The 26,558-nt window shown below is 37.8% G+C and overlaps 1 protein-coding gene across 1 annotated transcript in view; it reads left to right on the plus strand.

Annotated features, from left to right (window-relative positions):
- Positions 1-26,558, plus strand: part of MLLT3 (MLLT3 super elongation complex subunit) — a 209,046-nt gene that overhangs the window by 78,048 nt on the left and 104,440 nt on the right. The window lies entirely within an intron of this gene.

Genomic DNA, 26,558 nt, shown 5'->3' on the forward strand with positions numbered 1-26,558 from the left:
GGTTGAGTTTTGAAAGGTGAGTAGATTTTTTCCAGGTGAATGGGTAGTAGGGAGAGACCTAGTGCTGAGAGCATAAAGGCTAAAAGTATAGAAACCTTCGTGGTTCTAGAAACTGCAGGCAGTTGAGTGTGTTGATTGAGGAAATAGCAAGCAAAGGAGAAATTCCTCCATCCCAGCAGCGTAGGGTAACGATAGTAGAATGACTGGTATGTTAGGAAAGAGGAGCAAAGACTTCAAGGAATGACCTGGAGAGCATGCATTAGAGTTTTCCTATAATACCGTTTTCATCAAAATTTCAAATAGGCCCTAAGTGGAAAATACAGTGGTAACAGAAGGAAAATAAAATGTATTTGATAAGATTTCACTCCCTGATCTACTTTGCTGAGTTACCCCTTTGAGCACATTTTCTTTATCCAGTTCTCTTATTATGTGTTCATGTACCCACAAATAAAATAGTCAAGTGTAATTATCTCACTACTGTACTTCATAGATTGTAAGATCTACATTTTAACATCTCTCAAAGTGGGGTGTGCCTACTATTTAGTACTAAGTTGGAGTTTTGCTGGCTGTATTTTCTTCTTAGTGCAGCATAGAGGAATGTTGTGCTGTTTATAGTCAGTGGCATCTTACTTTTGAGATATGGTGTTAATGTTTTGCTGGTCTGTCATTTAAAAAAAAAGCATATCCATGTGTATTTTCTACTTTTAAAAATTATAATTATTTTCAGGGATGTGTTGAGTGTCCATGATGGTATGGCACTGAGCATTTCTCATTAGTTTCCCTGATAAAGATTCCTGGGTATGGGACTGCCCATCCCATACCTTAGAAAGAAATCCTTGTGTTTAAGGATTCAGAAATGATTTGCAGTTCTTGTCCTCTAGTTGTCTTTTAACTTTTCACAACTTTTTTGCACCTGAAGATGCCAGCACAACTTGTCATTTGTCAGTTCCAATTCTTAGAATCTGAACAGTCAGGTACAATTCTGAGATCAGCAAAGACAATTGTAGATGGGGTGAGTTAAGAGGGTAACCCTTTAAATCATTGACTTTTGGAAGATCTGTTTTTAGGATATAAACAATGACCTGACAGGTTATGGGATAATGCGTAAAACTCATGATTTGTGTAAGAAAAACAACAGGGAGTAAGTAATTGGCAAGGACAGATGTGTGGTGTCCCCTATCATTAAAGGGGTTCATTACCTGAGAAATAAATGTATACTTGTTTGAACTTTTCTTAGATTAAAAAAATAATAATAAAATGAAACTAGTCCTTTAATGCCTTTTATACTAATTAGTCGCTAGGCGTTCTCTTCTTTAAGACTTATTAGAACTCTCTATTTTTATAATAATCCTCCTGACTAGCAGTAGGTAGAGATTCCTAAGAGTGTATATTGTCATATATTTATGAGATAACACCATTCAGAAGTGACTGAGATAGAAAAATAGAGGCTGTGATGAAGAGCCTAGTTGTTAACAGGCTTTCTTGGATTGGAGGCACTGTCTAAACGTGACTGCATTTGGAGCACATTTCTTCCACGTTTGCAGTTTGGAGGGTTCGGATGTCAGGTAGAGTGTGCATTGAGACCGTGTAGACTTATCGAACAAGAAGGTAGGCACAAAGCCCTCTGGGCGTCGGAAGCTTTAGCTTCAGGAGAAATGGGGAGTTATCTACTCTAGTTGGTAAAGAGTTGAGAGAGGCTCATGGGCCTGGCATGCTAATAAAATATAGTTAAAAGATGAAATTTCAAAAAGCACAGTTTACCAAAGTCTTGCTCATTGAACAGTTAAGAAAGTTGGTTTCTCATTTATGTAATACAGTGGAGAGCTAATAGTTGGAATTTATCTAATTCAAAGTTCGTACTTCAATTTCTAAGGAAAAAATATCTAAAATAGTAACAAGCTGTATTTTTGCTAAAAACTGTAGGAAAAAATGAAATATAATTTCTTGATTTGGAGGTGAAAAGAGCTTGAAATACATAGACTGCTTTAAAATTGTAGAATACATAGCTTGAAATGATGAATAAGAATAAGCTACAGCAGGAAGGACTTAGGTGAGAAGTCAGTAAATATTTCCTGAAATACTGGACACAATAAATGGATGTCAATCAAGTTAGGCATTTAAAAATGCCCTCTCTGGATAATTTTAAGAAGCTATTAAGTTTTTATTTCTTTGGGATGGTTTTAAGATGTGGTCATTTTGAATTAGAGGTGTTTTGAATGACCTCTCTGTTCCTTCTGAGCCTAGAATTTAATATTATTTTGAAAGACAGTTTGCCAGTTTGATTCTAGAGGTGAAATCATAGGAAAGTTAACCAGATGAGGCTGTGGCTGAAATAACATGTAGTGAGGATTTGGCCCCCCATGGTTATTTTAACGAACAGCCAACTCTCTCTCCATTCCATCTGCTCCATAGTATCCATAATCTCTCTCTCCCTCTCTCTTTTTTTTTGAGTCATGTCCTCATGTGGATAATAGACCCTTTAAATTATTGACTTTAGTGTTTATGTGCTCTGACTCAATAGGAAACAACCCACCATCCTTACAGTGACAGGAAGAAGTTAAGACTTGTTTTTCTGAAGTTGTTATTGCTCAGGTAACCATCAGTGTGATTTTGGCCCAAAGCAATGGCAATGCTTTAGTGCTAAGGAAGGAACTTTTCTTTTGTTTGACTTTTAGGAAAATACTGTTTTAGCTTTTCAGACACAATCTTGACTTTGATAAGTAGCTTGTAACCTCTTCCAAGTATATGTGAAATAATTGAATTTTTTCCAATGCTCCATGCCTAAGAAGTAGAAGAGATTTTTAACTGGTGATAGATTATTGAGAGATGGATCTACATTAGGGGATTGGGGGTGGGTATAGAACAGTTTGATTCCTAACTCCCAGTGACATTAGGGGTGATAAAGTCAGATAATCAAGGAATTTGAGGCTATCAATTTAGGTGATTCTGTTTTAAAAAATTGAAGTGTAGTCACTTCATAACATTGTATTAATTTCTGGTGTACAGCAAGTGATTCAGATATATATATATGTATGTGTATGTGTATGTGTGTGTGTGTATATATATATATATATATATATATATATATATATATATATATATAGTAGTTAGTATCTGCATGTATATATATTTAGTAGTTAGTATCTGCAAATCCTAGTTTATCCCACCATCCCCACTTTCCTCCCCCTGGTTAATATAAGTTTGTTTTCTATGTCTGTGAGTCTGTTTCTGTTTTGTAAATAAGATGATTTGTGTAATTTTTCTAGATTCCACATATAAGTGATGTCATACGGTATTTTTCTTTCTCTTCCTAGCTTACTTTACTTAGTATGACAATCTCTAGGTCCATCCATGTTGCTGCAGATGTCATCATTTCATTCTTTTTGTGGCTGAGTAATATTCCATTGTAAATATATACCATAGCTTCTTTATCCAGTCATCTGTTGTTGGACATTTAGGTTCCTTCCATGTCTTGGCTATTGTAAATAATGCTGTGAACACTGGGGTGCGTGTATCTTTTCAAATTTCTGGATATATGCCCAAGAGTAGGATTGTTGGACCATAAGGTAAGTCTATTTTTAGTTTTTTAAGGAATCTCCCTACTGTTTTTTCATAGTGGCTCTTAAATTAAATTGTTCTGGGTCTCTGAGGTCCTTCAGATTCCTGAGGAAAATAGGAAAATGTTGGCTCCTGTGACACCAATTGGTGAATTAAATCAAGAATTGGCCAAGAATCTTAATGAGAGATTTAAAAACTCTGAGCTGTCTGACTGAAGTACGTAGGTTCGTCATTAGGAAAAATACGTTAATCTTCCAGTTCCTCAAAACTACTCTTAGAGAATCCATTAAGGAAAGCTTGGCTTCGGTAGGAATGACTGGCAAGAGTTTGCTCATTCTCATTCTCTCTTCTTACTTCAGGTTCTTGAATCATAAGTTTTTACTGGTAATACTTATTTTTCAAGGCTTAGCTTTAGGACTATCTCTTTAATTCCTCCTATGAAACCTACACTGACCCTTTGATTTTTTTGTGCTGCCCCCATCCCTCACCAGGACTTCTAATACTGCAATTCTGACATTATAATAATTTATTTTTACAGGTTTGCTTCTTGTTCTTCTTTGAACATGGTCTTTCTGCTATAGCAATCTTTGTAGCAGTTAGTACCTAATAGATGGTCAGTAGAAAACTAATTGAGCACCTGCGGTGTACCCATCATTACATGAGGCACTCAGAGATTTTAAAATAAGTGGGTTCTTAGTGGATGGCCCTGTCTTGTTTCCCAGAGGGTAGGAAGGCTTGTTCAGTGAGTTAGTGCATGAGTGTTCTGTGAATTAATTGGGTTATGATTTGACTCCACTGGACTGTACAGAAACACACTTGTGTCTTAGCAAAATTGTTGGGAGGTGCCCAGCCAGAAGAGCGAGGCTGTGTCCCCAACATATGGAGGAAAAGGAATCCTGACCCTCTTTGCAGAGGCAGCTTTAAAATAGGCCAGCAGCGGGCTGGCTCCCCCTGAAACTGTCAGTCCTCCATTGTTGAGTTTCCATGTGGAAATCTGTCTTTGCTTAGCTCAGATTAGGGATGACTCAAGTGTATCTGTGTGCATGAAGGGAAACTTCCATTACTGGAAGCCTTCATATGACAGGGAGCTGGGAGTGAAAGCAGTGGAGGCCTTGTCCCAGGGGCCCCTGGAGGAGCTATTCCATGTGCTCATTGATGACTTGTAGGCCTCCTTGCTTGGGGAGGCCGTAGGAGAGATTGAAATGGAAAGGCCTTGGGTCTGTCCCAACAGGTTGGAGGCCTGTAGTTTGGCTCTCAAGGAGACAGTATCAGTTCTTTCTGCTGTTCTTCAATTCTGTTTAAGTTCCTGTATTTTACCTCTATGTGTTGCTTACTTTGTTGCCTTAAACCTGCTTTCCGAAGACCAAGTCAGTGGGAGAAAGGATATGGGGTTTGGCAAAGGAAGGGAGGAGATAAAATACCTCTTTTTGTAGAAAGGACTGTACTTTGTTATGGTCTGTGATACCAGTTTTTCCATTGTAAGGGCACCAGAGGCTGAGCGCCATGGAAGCACTATGTTGCAGTGGTTCACAGCGTGGGCTTTAGAGAATTTCTACTTACACTCATGCATAATTCAGCCTGTTGTATTACATATACTGGAGCATTATTATAAATTATGGAAATTAAAACATTGAGGTGCATTATTTGCCTGAAAGATATTTCACAGTCTTTATTCAAATTTGGTTCTGTCCACCAGTAAATATTGTTATCTCTGTGACATTTCAAATGTTGATTTTCATACCTTTTATTTTTAGAATCCTTTTTTTTTTTTTTTTAAAAAAGGAATGTTATTCACATATCCCAAGAAAGAAGGCCAAGACATACCACCACCTATGCCTGATTAAGGAAACTGAATCACAGAGAAGCTGCGAGTTACCTAAATTATCATAGTTACCTAGTTAGTGGTGACCCAGAACTCAAACCATAGTACCTGATTTGTCTAAGCCTTATTCTTTTCTCCTGTCTGAATTGCTTGCGCTGAGTCAAATAAGTTAGCTCCTTCCAGGGGAAGGTCTCAACTTAGAACTGGGCACTAATTTGAAAAACTTATGGTTTCTTTTTAGAATTTGTTTAGGGTGGGGACAGGGAATCACCTGTGTTCCTGCTTGTTTAAAAAAAAAAGCTGTAGGAAACAAGATTAATAGTTTGCATTAGATGTAAAGAGAGGCCAACAGCAGTAACAATATATTAAGGAAATAAATTAGAGAAATAGTTCTAGGGCTTAAAGGGCACCCTTCACAGTAATTGCCTTGGGGCACAAGTACAAAGTTAAAAACTTTCATGAGAAACCTAAAAGCATAGAAAGAGCCAGCAACACCCCCCTCCGCACCCTCCAAACCAAACCAAACCAAAAACCAGCCAACAGCGTTATGTCATATTAGTACATGCAACTTATAGAGGGAACCATTTTAAGAAGTTCCTTCCAAATTCTCCATCCCCTCAGTAATTAGAGATCCATCACATTGGGAATAACACTGGAAACGAGTTCAGGCCCTGCCAGAGGAGGGCAGAGCAGGATCTCTTTAATTGAGAGCCTTCACGTTCAAACTGTCATCAGGTCCTGTCAATCTCTTTCCTCCTAGTCCTCAAGTGCATTCTCACAGCTGCTCTCCTTCTCCCCGCCCTCGATGGAAAATTCTGTTCTGAGTTCCTAGAGATGGGACTTCCCCTCTGCTGAAGCCTGCCCCTCCTCTCTCTCCTCTCCTTTCTCTCTTCTCCTCCCCCTGCCCTCTCCACTCCCCCAGGTGCTTTCACAGATGTGGCCTCATTTCTAAATACAACTAGACTGTGAAGTAAGTAGTATTCCCTTGTCACACCTGAGGAGAGCTGAGAGGTTAAAATGACTTGCCCCAGGTCATAGCTATTAAGCGGCAGATTTAGAATCTGAAACCAGGTCATCTTATTCCCAGTCCTGTTCTCTTCTCACCTTGCCACCGCTGTCTCTTCCACCTTAACTGCAGTGATTGTTTTAAGACATTTGAGGTATTCTTGGAGCCGAGATTTTAGGGCTTTGTAAGACCATAATCAATAGTTTGAGTTGTCCCGGGACAGGATGCAGTATCCCCAGTAGCCATCATTCTGGGTTGTGTTTCTGGCGTACTTTCAAGAGGCATGTCTGACAGTCAACTGCTGTGGGGTTATTGAGCACCTGTTCTGTGCTAAGGGTTGTGCTAGGCCCTGGGGAACAACTCTGTTTTCACAGATCTTCCCCTCTCCTCTGTTCACCTCTTCACTGGGAGCCAGCAGCGTTTAGAGAGCCCTGTAAACATTGGAAAGTATGTCACGTTAACTTCAGTGCACATATAGAGGGGAGAGTGCAGAGGTAGAGGAATGGGGTGCTGCTCCCCAGTGCAGTAGGAATCTGAGATCACAGATGGGTTGCCAAGGACCTACTTACCCCTCATCCTGCTGGAACCACAACACCACTCAGTCTGGGGCAGGGTTTAGGGGACCTTGTGTTTAAAGGAGGCTGTGTGTTTCTTGATACAGCCCAGATGATGATTATGCTTCTTATTTTTGCAGTTGTCAATGGGGGATGGGGTTGGCCAACGCTGGAATAACACTTCCTCTGCAACCCAATTAAAAAAAAAAAAAAGCCCTGACTACGTAAATGTTTTCCTGGTTAGTAATCTGAAACATACAGTCATAGAGACTATTCCTTTTCTTTCTCTTTTGGATTTTCTCTGTTGCTTTTATAACCCAGTGATTGGTCATCCCATTTCTGGGTAAAGGTGAGCTTGCAAACACAACTCATACCATTAAGAATTAGTTCCTCTCAGTGTCTCTTTGGAATAGAAGGACTGTAGACCCTGTAAGAACGCTATCTCCATCCCTCACTTAACAGGAGGAACTGAGTCCTGGGGAGAGTTGTGTGACTCTCTCGGGGCCTAGACCCAGGCCTCCCAGGCCCCAGGGCAGACAGGAGAGGAGGGCACTACTGAGCACTTTTTTTCTGTCCAGTTTTATCATCCTTCTGGTCAGCAGAAACATATGCTCACATAAAAGTGATAGATTGATGTTCAGTTTTAGTTTTGGGTGGCAGAGTTTGTTTTCATTTTGGGGTGTCTACTTTCAAAGGTTTTTCATTGGAAATGTGGGTGTAACTGCATCAGGGTTTGCTCACCAAATGCCATTGTGAACCAGAGCCCTTAACTGTTTCACTCTTCTAAAATACTACTTCAAAAAAAAAAAAAAAAAGCAAAGGGCATAAGCAACTTGTTGAGTTTATGCCTTAAAAAGAAAAAAAAAAGTCCTGAAATTCTCTATCATGACTGATGGAACAAACCTTGAAATCAACACATTAGACTTTTTCATTTTTGTTCCAGTTTTCTCCTGGCAAATAGAAGAATTTAATAAGAAAGGAACCCATGGTTCCAAAACAAATAGGGTCTAAGTCCAAGACATCTAAAGCTTGTGTGGAATCCCTCTGGCATTTATCCCACTGGGCCCCAGGGAAGGGAGGAGACAAAAGTCCATATCCCTGTTCTAGTCAGAGTTGGTTCAATTGAAGGTGAAACTGTCTGTCAAACTATTTATAGTATGTTTATAGCATGATGGAAAAAACAAAAGACCATAGATTTTAAAGCCTGGCCTTTTTTCACAGATGATAAAGACTGTTTTGTTTTGTTTTAAAGGCTAGATTCCTTAACATGCTCCATAGTAATTGACATGAGTTTAAACCATGGCCTTGTAGCTAGTTGATGATTTTTATTATATTCATTAGTAACAATTGGTGTTTGATTTTGAGAAATGAGTGATGAAATGTTAGTCTTTAGGAGGAAGATACCACTTATTTTTAGATGGGTATAGGTGGGCTTCCAGATGAGATACTATCTTAGAATGTAAAAGGATTTTTCATTTTAAATGCTGAGAATATGGGGTCTCATTAGCATTTCCAAGGAATCTCAACCAGGTATGATATGATTAATAGAGCTTCCAGTATAATTCTGTAAACTTTGGCTTAATTTTGGCTTTTGATTATGTATTACCATTTACTCTAACGTCTATTCCTCCACGACTTTTGAATTAGGGTGCCATTACTTTTTTGTCCAAAGGATATAAATTCTTTGGCTTTTGGGGGGGAGGGTACAGTTAAGTGACTGCTACAACTTATATTTGCATAATATAACAAAGAAGGAATGTGTGGGTGAGGAGTGCTGAAGTCTGTGAGAAACTTTTGCTAGATGATGTATTTGACTCTGGGATGTATTTATCAAAGTAAAGTTGCTTTGTCAGGACTGTGTTTAAAAGTGTTTCTCTAATTTGGGTTTCTCTAGCTTGTCTAGAAAACAACCCCACTGATTTGCCTCTTCTGTGCTTCTAGAGAAGATGGCACAAATTGAAGACAGTGTGTTCATTGCTCAAACATTAGTTTTTCCCTGTGTTTTGTTGGCCTTATTTATCATAAGGGGTTTTATTCAGAAATGTATTCACCAAATAGAAGCATGAATGTTGAGACAGTCATTTCCTAAGTGCTTTTGGATTAAAAAAATTGGAACAATTGGGAAAATTTGAGAGTAGCATTCTCAAATTTGAAATTTAGGAAAGTATGCATTAGTGAAATGCATAGTTTGCTCCAGTAGGACAGTATTTTTGCTACCTGAAATAGCACTCTTGACGGGTATGTGACCTTCAATCCTCAAAATTATCTGTATTTTGGAGGAGGACTCAACTTTGGCGGGTCAATAGCCTTCATATTTAAGTATGCCAATTTCCTGGAAATAGTAGGTGATATAAATCAAAGTAGTGAAAGTCAAATGTGATTTTTTTTTGTAAAACCAGTGTGCAATTGGGGGCTTTTGTTCTTGACCTAAGGACTTTGGGCCAGTCCCAAGAAGCCAAGGACCATCTTAAATCAGCTGTAAATGATGTATTTCTGATCCTGTTGATTGTCTTTAATATATGCATGACTTATTTCAATATAGCAGCCTAATAGTAGCAAGTGGTTTGAAACTGTTTAATGTATGTTAACACATTCTAACATATTTCTTAACTGAAGGTGATTTGTGCCTCATTTTTAATGTAACAGATCAGAATTTGAAATTATAGCACCAAGTGAATAAAATGCAGGGCAGCTTCTAGGAGGGGGAGGTTTGATGGTTATCTTTGAGAAAATTTGTTAAGGCTTCGGGGTATGTAACGCGCCTGTTTTAGATAAACTACTGAGGGATATCTATTTAGCTGCCCCCTTTCACATTATAAAAATTTACTGTAGAAAGCATAGCCATTAACAATCAAGTGGTTGACATTTCTGCTGTGTTTGAATTTCTGCTTTCTAGACTGCCTTCCCATCAGCTTAAAGAACTTCATCTTGAGCCTTAAGGTTGTATAAATCATACTGACCTTTAAAATGCAGGAGTCAACTCTGAGGCAAAGGATTTTTCATTCTTTCTTTTCCTTTTCTCTAGCCGTTGCTTCATAATGTCAAGTGGCCTCAGAGCTTTGGCTTGATGAGTGGCTCACAGCCAGTTCATACAATCAAGTTATTCTAGCTCATCCATAAGTTTTGGATATTGACTTAGGACGATAAAGTCCTCCATTGGTTAGAACCCTATGTCTTGCACCTATCAACCATTTAAAAATATTCAACAGGTACCAATGGATTTGGAATAGAAATGTTTAGAGCATGTTCTTGCAACTGAGTATGTTTATTTCAAGTGCTTTCTGTGGACGTTGTCTTCCGAATCATTTTAGAAGCTATGGGAGAAGACTGCTCTCATTAAATTATAGTCATAGGATACTTCCTCAGTCTGCTTTTTTATCCTCTTAGGTCAAACTGCCTGTAGGGCACTATCTTCTTGAGCTAACTGCTAGATCAGAGAGGGAGCTGTGTATAGGATGAAAGCAAATCAGGATGGGTTAGAAGCTAAGATATGGTGCTCAGGGTCTCTGCTGAATGGAGGCAGAGGCTTTTGTGGGCAGCCTGAGGCTTGTAATATATATGAGTGAGGGGATTCATGTACAGGAGCAGACTGACAAGGTAGGGTTAGTTCATTTATAAGCAATAACTTGAAAATAACTGACTTAGTTTAGTGAATATTGATTGTGGGCCAGCTAGTCATTGAAACTGAAAGTACTTTCAGCTGCATTTGGACATTTAAATATCTACTCAAACCTAATTTTCAAGGCATTCAAGTCTTCTGACTTGAGCTAGCATTTAGATTATAACAGATGCCAACCCTTTACCACTACTCCAAACCTCCTTGTCCAATTTACACAACTCATTTATCTAAGTAAGTTATTATAAAAGTTTCTGTGTGGTCTTAAGCTGAAGTTCCCGAAGACTCTTTTGTTTCAAATCAGTCCAATAATTAGAGTTATAGAAATAATGTCAAGGCCCTCAGAAATGATATATTGCAAGTTTAGGAGCCAAGAGACAGAAAGATACTCCCAGCCGACACTTGGAAATCAGAAGCAGCTGCAGCAAGGTCAGAGTCCCTGTGTGTTAAGGGGCTGGTTATTTTATCAGTTAAGGGAGTCAACTTTATTCCATGTCTCCAGGCACTTGACGCTTCTATTGGGCATCATCGCTAGCCTTCTAGGAACAGACATCAAGCAAGAGTAAGGTACAAGAAATTCTGTTTGTGCAATGACTAGGAAGTACAGTAATAATTTGTAAGTTGCACAATAATTGTTTATGTATTGTGCTTCATTGTTGTGCATGAGCCAGGCTTTGAGTCCATTACTGTTAAACAGCCTGCAGCTACTCTGCCCTTTGAGTTTATTAGCACAGTTGGGTTTTTTTGTTGTTTTTTGCTTTTTTTTTTTTAATAGGATTATGGTTTTCATAGCAGTGACATTATGGGATTACTTTGTTCTTGACGTTTTTTGTGGGAAAAGTTTGCATATTATCTGGTGGATTAAGCTTGAATTTTGGACCTAGTCCTGCTCCTTACTAACAAATGAAAAGCAACTGTTGTTCAGCCTCTGATGTTTAGAAAGTTCCTTCCATGACTATGTCTGTGTCCTCCTGGCAGGGACTGCTTTGAGCAGTAAACAAACATACCTCTTACGTTATTATCACATTAAAAGTCATAAGCTTACTCTTCAGCATTTCATTTTGTTGTTATTTCTTTTTCTTCTCTTTTTTAAAAAACACATTATAGTGGGTCAAATTGAATGTGGTAACAATTTCTCTATTAATAAATAGTGTTAGAAAAGGAAATTTTAGGGGATACTTATACACAATCCTTTGGTTCTTGCATAACTAATCATGTTTTAGAAAGTGATGTGGTTTATGAGATAAAGAAAGTAACTTTACCCAGTTGGTGGAGGAGGAAACAGCAGTGTAACTGAAGCAGTGAGAGAAAGTGATTCACAGAGAGACTTTCTGCTCTGACTAGGGTATGTGTGTGAAAGAATCTCAAGGGCAGTGGCTCTCACACTTACACAGGCATCAGAATCACCTGAAAGACTTGGAGCAGCCGAGTGCGGAGACTACCCCAGAGTTGCTGATTCAGGAGGTCTGGGGTAGGGACCGAGAACCAGCATTTTGTGCAGTTTTCCCAAGCGATGCTGATAATGCTGATCTAGAGACCACTTCTCTGGTCTAATTAAACTAATGGAGTCTTAGCTAAGTTTGTTTATTTGTTTGTTTTAAAGTATAGAGCTGGTAACACTAGAAAATGGGAAGAATGGCAGTTGAAGTTTGTTAGGGAGGGTGACTCTGACTCTTGGTTGACTAGGAAAGGATTGAATTGTAATTAAATGGCTGAACTAATATGATTAAGGATCATATGGTTTAGAACTTAATATATTTATAATTTGGTTTTCTTGGTATTATACTATAGCTTATAGCTTGTGTAGCTTGTGAAAAGCTTTTCTTTCTTTTTTTTTTTTTGTTAAGAGCTGTTGCATTAAACATGCATGTGTTTACATATATGATTAGTTTCAAACCATTCTGCAGTTTGTTCTCTCCAGAATGTTCAACTGTTGCTACTAGAGGCTTGGTACTTCAATTCATTTAATGCTGCAACCTGGGGAGAGGGGAGTTGATTGAAATTCTTAATTTGGATATCTTATAGTAACCTATAATGAAAATATATGTGTGACTAAACTATTGCACAACATTGTAAACTGACTATATGTACATCAATTAAAAAAAAAAAAGAAAATGCCTAACTTGGGGGTGGGTTTAGCTAGCTCAGTGATAGAGCGCATTAATTAGCATACACAGGGTCCTGGATTAAATCCCCAGTGCCTCCATTAAAAAAAAAAATGGACGGAAAGAAAATGCCTAACTCACCATTTCTTTTAAGGATAAATACTTATATTTTTCATGCTTGCATTTTTAGTCATGTTGTGTAATAAGTGTGCAATGTTGATGAAAGGAGTAAATGAATGGCCAGCAGTACACTTGTGGGAAATAAATAGGCTTTGGTGGTGATGGTGGGAACCATCCCAGGGTAAGGGACTCCAGGAACTCTATTGGTGATTTGAAAAATTTGCATAAGCTTATTCATGTAGTTTCTGCTATTTCAATAAATTTAAGGCAAACTGAAAATCCTAATAAGAGTTAAATGATATCTGAGTTTTTAATGTCAAAACAAATCTCTAGAAACACTCATTTTGACAGCCATAACACATTATTGGAATGAAACTAGGGTTAAAGCTGTGGAGAGATAACAGGAGTCTTTAGCTAAAATATGAAGTACAAGTAAACTATAGTGGTCCAAGAATTAAGAAACTTCCAAATTCAAACTCATTAATTTCATTTTAATAGTTTAACAGAATCATGTTATCCTAATTAAAAAAAAATTTTTTTTAAGGTCTTCATTTTCCCTGCTGCATTGGTGGCAGGGACATAATACCCAATCCTACCAGAGTCCTAGACCCCTACGGTGGTGGGAAATATTTTTAAGGGCAGAGACTATGTTTTAATATCTATAACAGCTAACTCTTGGTTTGTCAGGAATTTTGTCTAAATGGCACCTTCTTTTTTTCCCTCCTATTTAGTGAAAATATGCACAAGTGTTGGCAAAATGAGTCATGTGTTAAGACTAACGTTTGGTAGGAATTTAGCATTTATAAAATGATTTTTTTCATAACTTCTTAATATAGTACATTGCATCTACTCAGTGATGCTTTTAAAATTTTTATGGGTAGAAGAATCTGACTGAGAAAGAAATTAAGTAACTTGCCTAAAGTTAGTTAACTCCAGCTAGGAAATGTCAGAGCCAAGCAGAGAACACAGATTTGCTGGCTTTAAATCTGGTTTCTCTATAAAATTCAACTACTGACGTATCATGGTTTTTTCATAGGACAAGGTGTATAGTGGAAGGTACACACAGGTGGGAGAGCTTGATGTCACTTCTCCTTACTTTCCAAATATTTCAAATCCCAGAAACCTTGTTTTTCTCTGAATTCATTCAGCATCACGTTATTATTTTGAGTATTTTTCTTCTATTATGCAAGTAAGAATTTCTGGTGTTTTTTTTTTTTTTTTTTTTTTTTTTTTTTGTAGAAAAGGGAGAAGCTACAAATAAGCAAAAAGAAGAAAATACTTTTCACCCAAGCTATCAGCACAGAGTGCTGGGCATAGAAGCCATTAATAAATATCTATTGATTGAATGCCAGGAATTAGCTCCCTGACCTCTGGGTAAATTGCTTAAGTTGTCATATTCCATCTGTGAAAAGGGGTGGCTGGCAGGGCTTTTGCACTACTTATTTCCTTATGTTATGGATTTATTTGACATCAGCGATCTTTCAGGGACTTGGTGAAAGGTGTTAAATAAATCATACCTTTATTATTATCTCTGCGGAAGAAATTATTTGAAATTGGCCGTCTTTAAATATCTTACTGCTCTTTGTCATCAGGAGGAAAGAAAATGACTTATTTGCAATGTATGATATGTGTTTATTTGGGTGGGAGTATGTGTGAGAACAAATGCATTTATTTATAAATAAATCATCATTATAAAATATTAAACACTTCTTCCTGTGATATTTCAAATTCTATTGTTTAGCTTCCACCCTCCCTGAGCCCAAACTACAGTCAGATGGATTTAGAGTTTATCTGCCAGCATTTCTTCATGAAAATAGAATAACAAGGAAAAGGAATTGGTAGAGTAGGAAAGTCTTATTTGATTTTTTGGTGTTCTTTCTGGCTGATTGTGTTTACTCCACAGGCATCATATGGGCATGTGTATATTAATTCTTATGACTTAAGTTATTAGGTGATACCGGTGTCATTGTCCAAAAATGTGGCTATTTGGAAGAGACACTAAATTATATAGTGGATTTTCAAAATAGGATATGACAGTACACAAAGAGAATGATTTTTGTAAAACACAAATGTACCTGTTGTCCCAGGATAAATTGAAATAAATCAGGCTTTTCTCCAAATGGGATTACAGTGCCTCCAAAATATTTACTAGCATGATACACAGCTTTTCTTTTTCCTGTTGTTTTAGTACTATTTTATCCTTTCTGAATTTTCTTATAGCTGAACTTGTGCTTCCATTCTATGGGTAGTATATGTACATAGAGAGGAATATGTTCATCCATTTAATTAAATCCCCTGTTACAGTGGGTTGGAACTAGATGGTGGGACATTCAAGTCAACAGACAAAAAAGTACCCAGGAAACATAAATTGCTTGTTTATTCTTTGTAAACTTGCTTTTCTTTCTTTTTACAGAAATGAATTGGGTTATAATAGGGTTCTACAAAAAATTAACGGAAAGGCTTTTAGCAAAATTCACATTTCTATTAATATTTGATATTTAATAAATCTAGAATGAATTTTTAAAGTATGATATGACAGTAGAATCTCAAAGTGAATTTTGTGCTTAAGGTCCAGTAGTTTCATTAATAGGAGTGGTTCCCTGTAAAGGTTATTTTGGGACTTAGTTCATCTTCATTCAGTTTTTATAATTTATCTTTTGGAAGCGACTCAGTGAAAATTATTGTGGTCACACTTTAAGAGGAGGAATTTTTCTTCTGATTTACACTGAATGAGCGAACATTAGCTCTTCAAGTTAGGGTCTTAATTATTCTCTTGTTTGACCTTTGCCTGTAACATTTGGTTTGAGTTGTGTTCTTCTCTTTGACTTTAAGTTTCAACCACTGGCAGGAGCCTTATTTAATCTTTCTATTGAGCTGTTTCATCTCCTTGAATAGGGCATAAACCTATTCATCAACCTATCTTTCATATGGGCGTGCTGTTCTGGAATACTATTAAGATTGAGTGCATTGTGGCAGGGTGCGTTCTATTTAAAAAGCAATGTAATACGTTTCAACGTGATTAAGGACAACGGTGTTACAAATGCAATATAGAGTTAAATCATAACACTCAGGGGTTTTTTACATGATGTGCTGTGCCTAATGTGCAAACAGTTGATTTAATTTTTCCCTTTACCTTTTTAAAAGCATGGTGTTTCTCATAAATGCTGCCAGTATGTTCTGATGTTGCATTCTTAATACTTGAGCTGATATGCTGCTATAACTAAATTATATCAAGTTCCTGAGGAATCAAATTTCTAGTCTGATTTATTTATGTAAAACAGGGTCTCACCCAGTGAATTTAATCTGACTTCATAATCAGAATGGAAACGAGAAAATGAAAATCTAATTCATAGAATTTTTTTTGGTATAGGAGCAGCCTCTATTAAAGAAATTCAGTATTCATTTATTTACTGGTCTAATACATTCTCTTCTAATTAAAACAAGCACTTACCATGAAACGTTTTAAAAAATTCAAGTGTGATTCTGAATCTCTGTTTTATTTCTGTTGTTCTTTATTTGGTCCCAGTTTCATGATTGTGTTAGAGCAGCTACGCTATTTAGCCCATAGATGTTTTATGCTTAAATGAAGATACTAAAAAGCAAAATGCATTTACCTTCAAGTTAGAATAGAAGTGGCATGTATGACTGTCTTTAGAATGATAGAATTGTCGGTCCAAAAGCCTCCTCTGAAATGGACACTGGCTCCTCAGACCACAGAGGAGGTCTGGGGCGAGTGGTTGGAGGGACTCTCTGAAGGTCAGACGGCAAGTTTGTGGTAGACATGGAGCCAGAATCATGTCTCTTCGTTCCTTGCTGGTTTTTTTTTTAACTACACATGAGACTCAAATTTAGATAACATTTCCATTCTCTCTTCCTTTGTTTTAGTTTTCCAGTGTTACTGCTTTGTCATTCATAACCCTGGAAGCTTTATTTACTGCTTTTTCACAATATGTGCTCATTTGAGCTTTATGAGTTTGAAGGTGGGCTGACTGTGTGGACAGACAGCTAGTGCTTTGGTGGGTTGAGCCAAAAAAATTCTGAAGTGAGAAATATTTATTTTTCATATGTCCCTGTCAAGAATCTGTAAGGCCAAAAATAAAACCAGATATAAGAATGTTTAATTAAACTGATGGCAATTATGTCAATTTAAATCTGTTTCTCGGAAAGATTTTTGGGAAAGTTCGGAAGTTCTCAAATGTTTATGGTTTGTGTGTGACGACTGTTAGGTTAGCGGGTGATTTCTAGTTTCCAGAGAGTGTTCTAAAGCTTTATAGAGATTATCTCATTTATGCCTTTAGCAGGGATGGTCTCTTAAAGCTTAAAAAGCTGTATGATGTAGGTAATAGCATTAGCTCCATTTTGTAACTGAGAGAACAGAAGGTATTATGTGCATGTCCAAGGTGGGATCTGAACCGAGGTGTTCTCAAAAGCCCTGGCTTTCCACCGCTAAGCTCTTCTGCCTCCACATTACTCATAATTTCCTCTGCCACAAAATACTGCCTTGTGCTAAAGTTTTCAAGGGGCTCTGATTTAAGTTACCAAACATTTTACAATTCCTACTATAAACTTCGGCGGTATACTCGAGAATTCTCACCCTTATATTTGGGGTACAGTAGTAACTTCCAGTAACATCTTAACTTTTAGCTCCCTTTTCCTCCTCTTTCTTCATTGTTAACCTTAATTTTCTGCACTTCCCGTTCTCCTTGGCTTATTTGGAGCAATAGTCAGTGTGCCTTGCGAATATTTGGATGCCTTCATTCCTCTTCTCAAAAGAGTAAGTGACTTCCTGTTATTCCCAAATAAGATTAAAGCTGCTAGTCATTGGCTCCTAAATTCTTTACCAATATCCTGCTTATTTTAAAAAGCCTTCCTCTTAGAGAACGTATTTCCTTAGTATCTCAAGATTGAAAAGAACCATGAAGAAATACCCAATTCAGTTACCCATCCAGTGGAGTGTTTCTCACACACTCCAGCTTGGACTGCAATCTTCTCCTACTGAGCTTTTTCTAGAATCATTACTACTTGTTCAAAGTTCCTTCCTCCTTTCAACAATATCATACCTGCTTTTTTTAAACACACAGAAATTAAACCCAGTGACTCACTCACTCTTTACTTTTCCCTGCTTTGTTCCCTAAGCTTTTTAGTTTGTGAGTTCCCACCTTTAATACTGACTATGAGTGATTTTTGTGTTTGTTCTGATTTCTCTTTCTAAATAATAAATAGTTCTCCCACTAAATAATTCCTGGAATTCAGAGACCATGAGAGGTACCATGCAATTAGCCCTGACTTTGGTAATTAAGAAGTATTTTGTAAAATTTGACTCATAAAGAAGAGTAGAAGCTGTTTTTCTCCTGTTACTTTCTCTGTTTGGTTCAAAGACATGCCAGACTTGCAAATCTCATTGAGAAATCAGTGTAGCTCACTTTTATAGTCAGGATAGATGGAAACCAGTAGACCACTACTGTGTTTAGTAGGAGCAAGGAAAAAAATCATATTTACTTTAATGAGATAGTTAAATGTTTATAATGTACTTTTGAACAGTGGGGCCAGATTTTATTTAAGCAGTGGCTGGCTTCCCCCACTCCCCCCACATGAATCTTAAGGAACCCTAATTCTGTATCTAAGACCCAGGATTGGTCCTTAGACTACTTAAATTTTCTTTGTTTGGGGCAAGCACCCTATTGCTTTTGTAAAAGCAAGACACACTGCAGGGATATAGGGTTTCCTGGAACACCGTTTGAAAACCCTTGCTTTAGAAGAATAGAGATACAGGATTTTCCTTGCTTTACTTGGGAAGATTGAAAGATCGTTGGGCTAAACAGGAACCACATTCTTGTGTGCACAACGTATGAACACTTGCCATCATATTAGCGTCACCCTCATTCTGTCTTCATTTGTAATAGCTAGTAGAGCTTAAATCAATGAGGATGCTTGGGAAAGTCTATCTCTCTGCCAAATGCTGGACAGAAAAAACAAAGTAGAGCCCACAAGATGTTGAAAAAGAATCTTGTTTGTAACTCTTCCTCTAAAGTTAGAACAGCTTTGATTCCTTCCCTGGAAGCCTTTGTATTTTTCCTACTGAAAAGGGAAGCAAGCAAAAATTAAGTGGGAAGAGAAAAAATTGGATCATTGACTTTAGGTGTGGGGAGATGATTATCTTTTGGTGTTTCTGTGAAGTTAGCTTGTGGTGATCTCTTAGGCTGTTGTTTGTTTGTTTGTTTGTTTGTTTTAATAGAAAATGAGTCTTAGCTTTAATTTATTATCTTTGCTATTTTATGGCATATTGCCATTTCTGTTACCCTAATGCAGTTGATAACTCTTGTGTGTAACACCATTTCATCGTTCTTTGCACTGAATACTTAAAGGGCTAGTATTAAAAACGGAATTGAATGCTCTGCAGAAGATGGGTGTACCACATTAAAAGTGGCTCTTATGCCCTGTGCACTTGTTAAAAGAAACAAATTAAATTGAAAAATATCCCTCTAATACGAATGTCATTTGTGAGAAGATAGTAACTTCTGTATTCTAATATTTTGAATGTCATCATTCTTGTATTCTTCCCTTCCTTCTTGATCCATGTGGTTTTTCCCTTTGCATAACTATTCCCCTCCCCTTGAGTAGATAACTTTACAGTTGTAATCTTTCTTTTTCTCAAATTGCACTTAAAATCAACCCCCTTTTTTTTTTTTTTGTGGCTGATGCTCCTTAGTCCGGACACTTGCTTCTGTATTGTGTTTAGGAACTCTATTTTAAGGGGCAGACTTACTGAAGATTAGGTTATAATAGTCCTAAGAACTATATCTACCTATAAAACCTTCATCATGAAGAACCATGATGAAGATTTTATAAGTACGTGTATTGCTTTCTTGGGAGTTAGTAACATGAGGAGAAGTTAAGATTTGAGAAATGAGATTGTGATATCATAATAGCCAAACCTGTGCGGGTGTTAAATGGTGAATTCAGGATGGGAGAGAACATTGAGGAAGGAGTGAGGGGCGGCAGCCTGGGAGGCGGGTACAAAGACAGGCTTTCTTTAGGTCGCTTACCCACCATGCTCTGTCAGCAACATAAGAAGTGCCCTTTTCCTCTCTGGCCGACATGCGCCCTGCTCCCCATTTTTTCCCTTTCAGGTCTCAGCTTAAATGTCACCTTCTTAGGAAGGGACTCGCAATCTAAAATAAAGAGGATCTCCTCGTTTTCCTCACATCAGCCGTCTTTATTTTTCACGGTAGCCCTTACTACTCAATACTTTCTGGATAGTGTCTTGGACATGTTTGCTTTGCTCTCTCCTCCCGGCCCTCCCTTCCTCCCAACCGTGGACATAAGGTGAATAGCGTGGGGACCACGTCAGCTGTGTTTATCGCTGTATCTCCAGTCCTTAGAGTAGAACTTGCACTTAGAGGACCGTGTCTCTGGCTAGACTGTCATCTGCTTGAGAGCAGGTCTCCACCTTATCTTTGTAGCCCCGTGATGATAGAGTGCCTGTGAATTGAATTAATTAGGCTAATAGTATTGAGGAAAATCAATTAATATTAAGGAGAAAATAGAAAAATTTTATAAATAAAGAGATTGCATTCCTTTTTTTCTTCTAAATAAAAAGTAGTATCAATCTTAGTGATAGCAGGGATAAATGTGAAACTTGACAGGTAAAACTTTGATGCCAGAGGGCTGTCCCAAGGGTTGTCGACTTCTGCTACATTCAGAAATTATGAGGTGATTATTTTAGGAAGTGAGATTCTTCGATGGCTCTTTATATATTTGATTAATGAAAAGCAATGTTAGTTTCAGGTGTACAACATAGTGATTCAAAATTTTTATGGAATATAGTCTACTTAAAGTTATTATAAAATATTGGCTATATTTCTTTGTGCTGTAGAATATATCCCTGTAGTTTTTACACATACATTTATTTTGTACATAGTAATTGGTACCTCTTAATCCCCTACCTTTATCTTTCCCCTTCCCCCTTCTCTCTTCCCATTGGTAGCTACTAGTTTGTTCTCTGTAACTGTGAGTCTGTTTCTGTTTTGTTCTATTCATTTGTTTTATTTTATTTTTTAGATTCTACATATAAGGGGTAACTTATGATATTTGTCATTCTCTGTCTGACTTATTTCACTAAGGATAATACCCTCCAGTTCCATCCATGTTGTTGCAAATGGCAAAATTTCATTCTTTTTACGGCTGAGTAGTATTCCATCTTTCTTATCCATTCTTCTGTTGATGGACGCTTAAGTTGCTTCCATATCTTAGCTGTTGTAAATAATGCTGCTGTGAACATTGGTGAGCATGTAGTTTTTCCAATTAGTGTTTTCATTTTCTTTGGATGTATACCCAGGAGTGTAATTGCAGGATCATATGGTGGTTCTGTTTTTGGTTTTTCGAGGAACCTGCATACTGTTTTCCACAGTAGCTGCACCAATTTACATTCCCACCAAACGTTCTCATGACTAGCTGTTTTTTTGTTTTTGTTTTTGTTTTTTTTAATGTAGTGGTACACATTGAAATGAAGATGCTCCTGCCAAATATTGGGAGGTTCTTAGTTACTACCCTAGAAGATCATTTTCCGTGTAGCTAATGTTGCTTTTCCAGATGGACCGTTTGAAATACAGTATTCTGAAAACTACTTTGCCCAAGGTTTAACTTTTTAAGAATGATGGTCTCCTTGAAATAGAAATCTCAAGATTTTTCCATTTAATAATTCTCAGTAAAAGAATTAGGTCTGTCTCTAGCTTGAACCTTCTCTGAAGGTACAGTTTTGCTATTTCTTACCACATTAGCCTTAACATATATTTTCGCTAGGCCAGTCATTTGAGGCAATGCCACATACTGAGTTATGCCGAGGGAACTTGGGATGAGTTGGTGGCAGTGCTATCACTTCTAGAGAAAGATGGAGGCATGAAGACTTATATTTAGTATTCCCTAGTAATTCATAATGCTATCTAGTTTTGGGCAGTTTCTGTATTTCATTGGCTTATTTGTTATATGTCCCTTGGAGAAATGATTATGGAGGTGGTCTTGTTTTAACATCGTGGTTATATTTTCTCAAGATGAAGTGCACTGACTTAACCCTCAAGCTGTATGGGCTAGTGATGCAACTCCTCTGAAAGCTGAAAATGTGCATACGTTAAGAAAAAAATCCTTTCTTCTTTTCCCCCTCTGAAGAGAGAGGCATTCTGAGTCTATAAGTAAAGATGCCAAGTTACTAACCAATGAAGTCATTTCTATGTATCATCAAGATTTTTTCAACATAGAACATAGCTGATTTCGAGTCTTGAACTCTTTCTCCAAATCTAGAAGCTTTCTGTAACATTCAAAATTAATAATTTCTCTTCTATATATATAATCCATTTTTACCCTCTTGGAGTCTGGACATGAATTTCTGAGTGTGTATGGTGTGAGTTCTCTGTAGAAGTGTAAACTTTATCAGTATTATCTGTTTTTTTCCCATCATTTTCAGTGTTTCTTCTTATACTGACTGCTCCATTGTGCTGTTACTTTCCTAATGTTTTTACTCATACCTCTGTTTGCCATCCTTCTTCTCAACTACCAGGCTTGTTCCATCTCTTCCTTTGAGGTCATACTAAAGTTACGTTTCATTAATTCTACTCGATTTCATAAGTGGTGGACTGGGTTCAGAGACGAAAAAGGGCCGGAGACACACACCTTAGCCTTTGGAAAGTGCAGAATTAAACTAGGGTGAGGATGGGGCTTGATACTAGCATATATATTAGGATTAGCTAATAGGATCAGTGAGATAAAAAGTTGAACCCAGAGGAGGGGCACCGCCATGTTTGTTTTGATGTGTTGGCAGGAAGCTCACCGGAGGAGGAACTATTTGAATTGGTCCTTGAGTGGTGAATTCTGAGGAGGCAGACCTGTGTTTCACATCTGCCCAGTCTGCCCAGCTAGCTAACTACATCTAGTTTGTTTCTTTATAACTTTATGAAAGTTATTAGGTCAGTTATCTTGTGTGGCCACAGTCCTTTATTGCATAGGAAGCAGTTAGATTTTCACAATTGCATTTGATTTAAAAAAGAATGTCAACAAGGTAAAAACAACTCAACAATACAATTCAAAAACTGCCTGATGTTATCTTGAATCCTTTTCCAAGGAAATAAGGAAGTGACACAAAGAGGGAAGCCATTTTTTTTGTTACTTGGAAATACCTGTTTTGAAGTGGGCTGAATAGAGGCAATGGCAGAATCTGTGTGTGTGTGCATGCATGCCCTTATGAAAACAAAAATAAAATCCAACTGTTGATTTTTGTTGTTTTCGAAATGTCAGGAGTGTTAAGGCTTGGCCATATTCAGTGACAGTGCAATGCCCAGACTGCTAGATGTTAGCCCTGGACTTTGGACACTCGCACCCAGCAGCTGAGGGCAGTGAGATGGCCGTGAGGTACCCTGCTTCACTTTTCTTAGGGGCTCTGATGTGGTGGAACTGAAGCAAGAGGAGGAGTCCAAAATGCTGAAGCTGGAAGGACATTTGGCACAAAGCCATGGTAATAATTAGTCTATATACAGGGAGAGTTTGGTGTGTTTCCTTCCTGAAGAACTCTGCACGGTAAATGAAGTAAAACAAATAACTATCAATGGACAACTGGGCCATGTCCTTAACAAAATTATTCAGTATGGGCATAAATTGTAGTGGCTAAGCAAGCAGACTGGAGAGAAGCTCTGGAGAGAAATCTGCCAGCTATTTTCAGAAGGATTAGGGAAAATACTGTTGCCCAGTGATATTTTCTAAAGCTTAAATGTGGGTCTCGTGGATCTGGGAAAGTTTGTTTGCTTGTTTTTTGTGCTAAAAATGAGATCTTTTAATAAATTTACTTATTGTATATATAGCTTATTATATAAGCACACATTCACTTATTTGTTTATTTTTCTGTACCAAGCATAGCTCATTTTCAAGCCCTTTTCTCCTAAAGGAAGAATATTAAAAATTAAAAATCTCAGGTTATAAGTAAGGATTTGACTTACTCCAGGCTAACCAAGTCATAACCTTTTTTTCTTTTTCATGTGTTTTTCTTCCTTGTGTACATTTTCCACTCAACTTAAAAATTAAATGGATTAATTTAATTAAGTCAATGTAGTCAGGTAACATCGTACTAAATATTATATATATGGGTCTATATTGTGTCTGTTATTTTGAAAAGCTATTTTAGGGAAAACAGCTCAGTTACTCATTATTTATGAAAACTTTGGTCTCTTCCTCTCAGGCCTGAATTTTGGGTGTTTTGTGCTGGTAGATCTGCATGATGCATGCAGTTACTTGCACAGAAGAGTTTGGGGTACATGGGTAATAATGTGCGGAAGGAGAGGAAAAGGGAAATGTTATTTATGGCTATATAATGTTAGTTTTGAAATGACGTTGGGGATCTTCTGGCCCAGTGTGTTAACTCAATTTCTTGAAATTTGGTACTGTCAGAATTAGAACCAGCTCCACATTAGCTACTCAGCTTTTAAGAGAAGACTCAATCTTTTAAAGTGTAAGTTGATTGTAGGGAGCTGGGAGAAGAACTTGACTGGTTATTATCAACTCGTTGCTGCTTCTGGAAAGCAGCTTCTTCAGCAATGGTAGATCAGGGAAGAGTAGCACGAATCTTTAAAAATTCAATTCAACAAGCATGTGTTGAACACCTATTATTTGGCTCGTTGTTAGTGCTCCTGTGTGAGAGAGATGAATGATGATGGGGTTGCTGACCTCAAGGCACTCAGTCTAGGGAGGAGTTTGGGAGGTGAGTGCATGTTATCAGATAGCCTGATAAGTGAAATGAGAGAAGCTTGGAAGAGAAACAGGGAGATGTTCTAAGAGAGCCAACGTCTTGGCTGGATTTTGACAGGAATAAGAGCTTCCCGTGATTTCTGCTGCATTAATATGCATAGTTTAGAGAATGAATATGAATCCTCCCATTTTATTGTTACCTAAAAATGGGTATCCCTTCAATAACTCCTGACATTTGGCCTTTTATTACCATCGATTCTGAGGTTCTGTGTAATAGTTCCTTAGGGTTAGAAACTCATGCTAATGATTCGGATTATAAGGCACTTGCATAAATAAACAAACTACTTCCCCTAATGTGACTTTTTTTTTTTTCTTTCAGTTTAGAGTTGTAAGTTTGTGTTTGCATTGCTATTGATGTTTTGTCGTGTTTGTTGTGAAGAAAAAGTTTCTATTGTTTGCTTCAAATTAAGAACTCCGGGTGCTCAGCAGACATTGTTCAGTGTTATTTATGAAAATACTGCATTTAAAAATAATTGAGGTATGAGTTGGCAAACAGCTTCTTATAAAACCAGACTTCTGTGGAATATTAATACATAGCAGATCATTTCCTTTAGAGGGTGGAAAAAAATCTAAGGCCTTCAACTATAAGATGTGCTCACGAACAGCTGTTTCCTATAATAGGAGCAATTTGCATGCAGAATAGAGAAAATGAATTATACAAAAGGGTGTAAAGAGGAACAGCTATAACTTCTCTGGCACGTACAGCAGCTCACAGAATAAACTTCCTTCAGATGACATTGGCATGATTAATCCCAAGCAACCTGGACACTGAAACTGCTGTTCTGAAAGGGTCCTCTGCAGCCTGGCGGTGTCCTGGGTGTAACACTAGCTTTCTGGCTGGGGCGGGGTGAGGGATTCTCTGGGCGTTTAGTGGCATACGCCGCCGCCCCCACTGTTCAGGGTATTTGAATATTCATGTTAGGTTGGTAAGTGGTCAGTGGATGCAGGGCTGAAGTCACTCTCTGAGTCCTTTGGCTTTTTCGTTTTTTATTAGAGAAACTTGTAAGGTCGGGTGAGATGCCTCATTCATCGTTTACTTCTTCTGACGTCATTTTGGGGAAATTTTCCTAAGGTGGGCTAACGGAGACTGCCAAATATTAAAATCTTGTCTTCAATCTTTGTAATCGTGTTTGTATTCACAGACTGTCTAACCAGTTTTTAGGTACGTCACCATCATCCTCTGCATGAAAAATGCCTCACACTTCTATTTCCTCACATATATAATCTTCTTGAATATTGACAGCCATGCTTACAATGCGTAGATGGTGTTCTTTCTTTTAAAGGGAATGGAAATGGAGCTGCCTAGAGGATCCTTAGTCCAGGGCTATCTAACTGAGTCTCCTAAGCCAAATTCAGGGCTCTCTGCTTGCTTCCTCCCTGATATTTTCATCCGAAAAGGTTACATGACAATTGGGTATTTTAAAGGTTAGATTTCCTGCCTCCTTTCAGGCATTTCTGGAGAACTACATGTGCTAGGACCTGTGCTGTGTCTTTCACATATGTCATCCTTCTTACTCCTCATACTGTCCAGAAGAGGAGGCTGAGGTAACTTGCAGTAACTTTCCAGAGGTAGCCTGGCCAGTCTGCGGTAGACCCCGGATTGGCACCCACCTGTGCCCGGGCCCTTGACGTTCTCTATGTCCCTAAGTAAATGTTTCTGCCATTGAGAAAAGAGAGGAAATGGAGATGAGAATCCTGCGTATATGAGCGTAAGGAAGTCTACTGAGTGTTCAGTCAGTGATTCAGACAGTTAGTGCTTTGGGAGGGTAAAAGGAGAAGCAGTGATAGTGCTTTGTGGTCTCGAAAGGCTTTGTGAAGAAGTTGGGATTTGAACTAGCAGTGAATACTAAGAGTTAGCATCAAGGTGTGATGGGAGGAAAGAGGACAGAGCATAGGTAGGAAATACTGGGCATATTTTGGGGGAATTGATGCAGTTGAGTGAAATAGAGGAGGTTTGGTGGGTGACAGAAGGAGGAAGGTTGAAACAGTA

Source organism: Camelus ferus, chromosome 4 (assembly GCF_009834535.1).
Source record: "Camelus ferus isolate YT-003-E chromosome 4, BCGSAC_Cfer_1.0, whole genome shotgun sequence".
NCBI lineage: Eukaryota > Metazoa > Chordata > Mammalia > Artiodactyla > Camelidae > Camelus > Camelus ferus.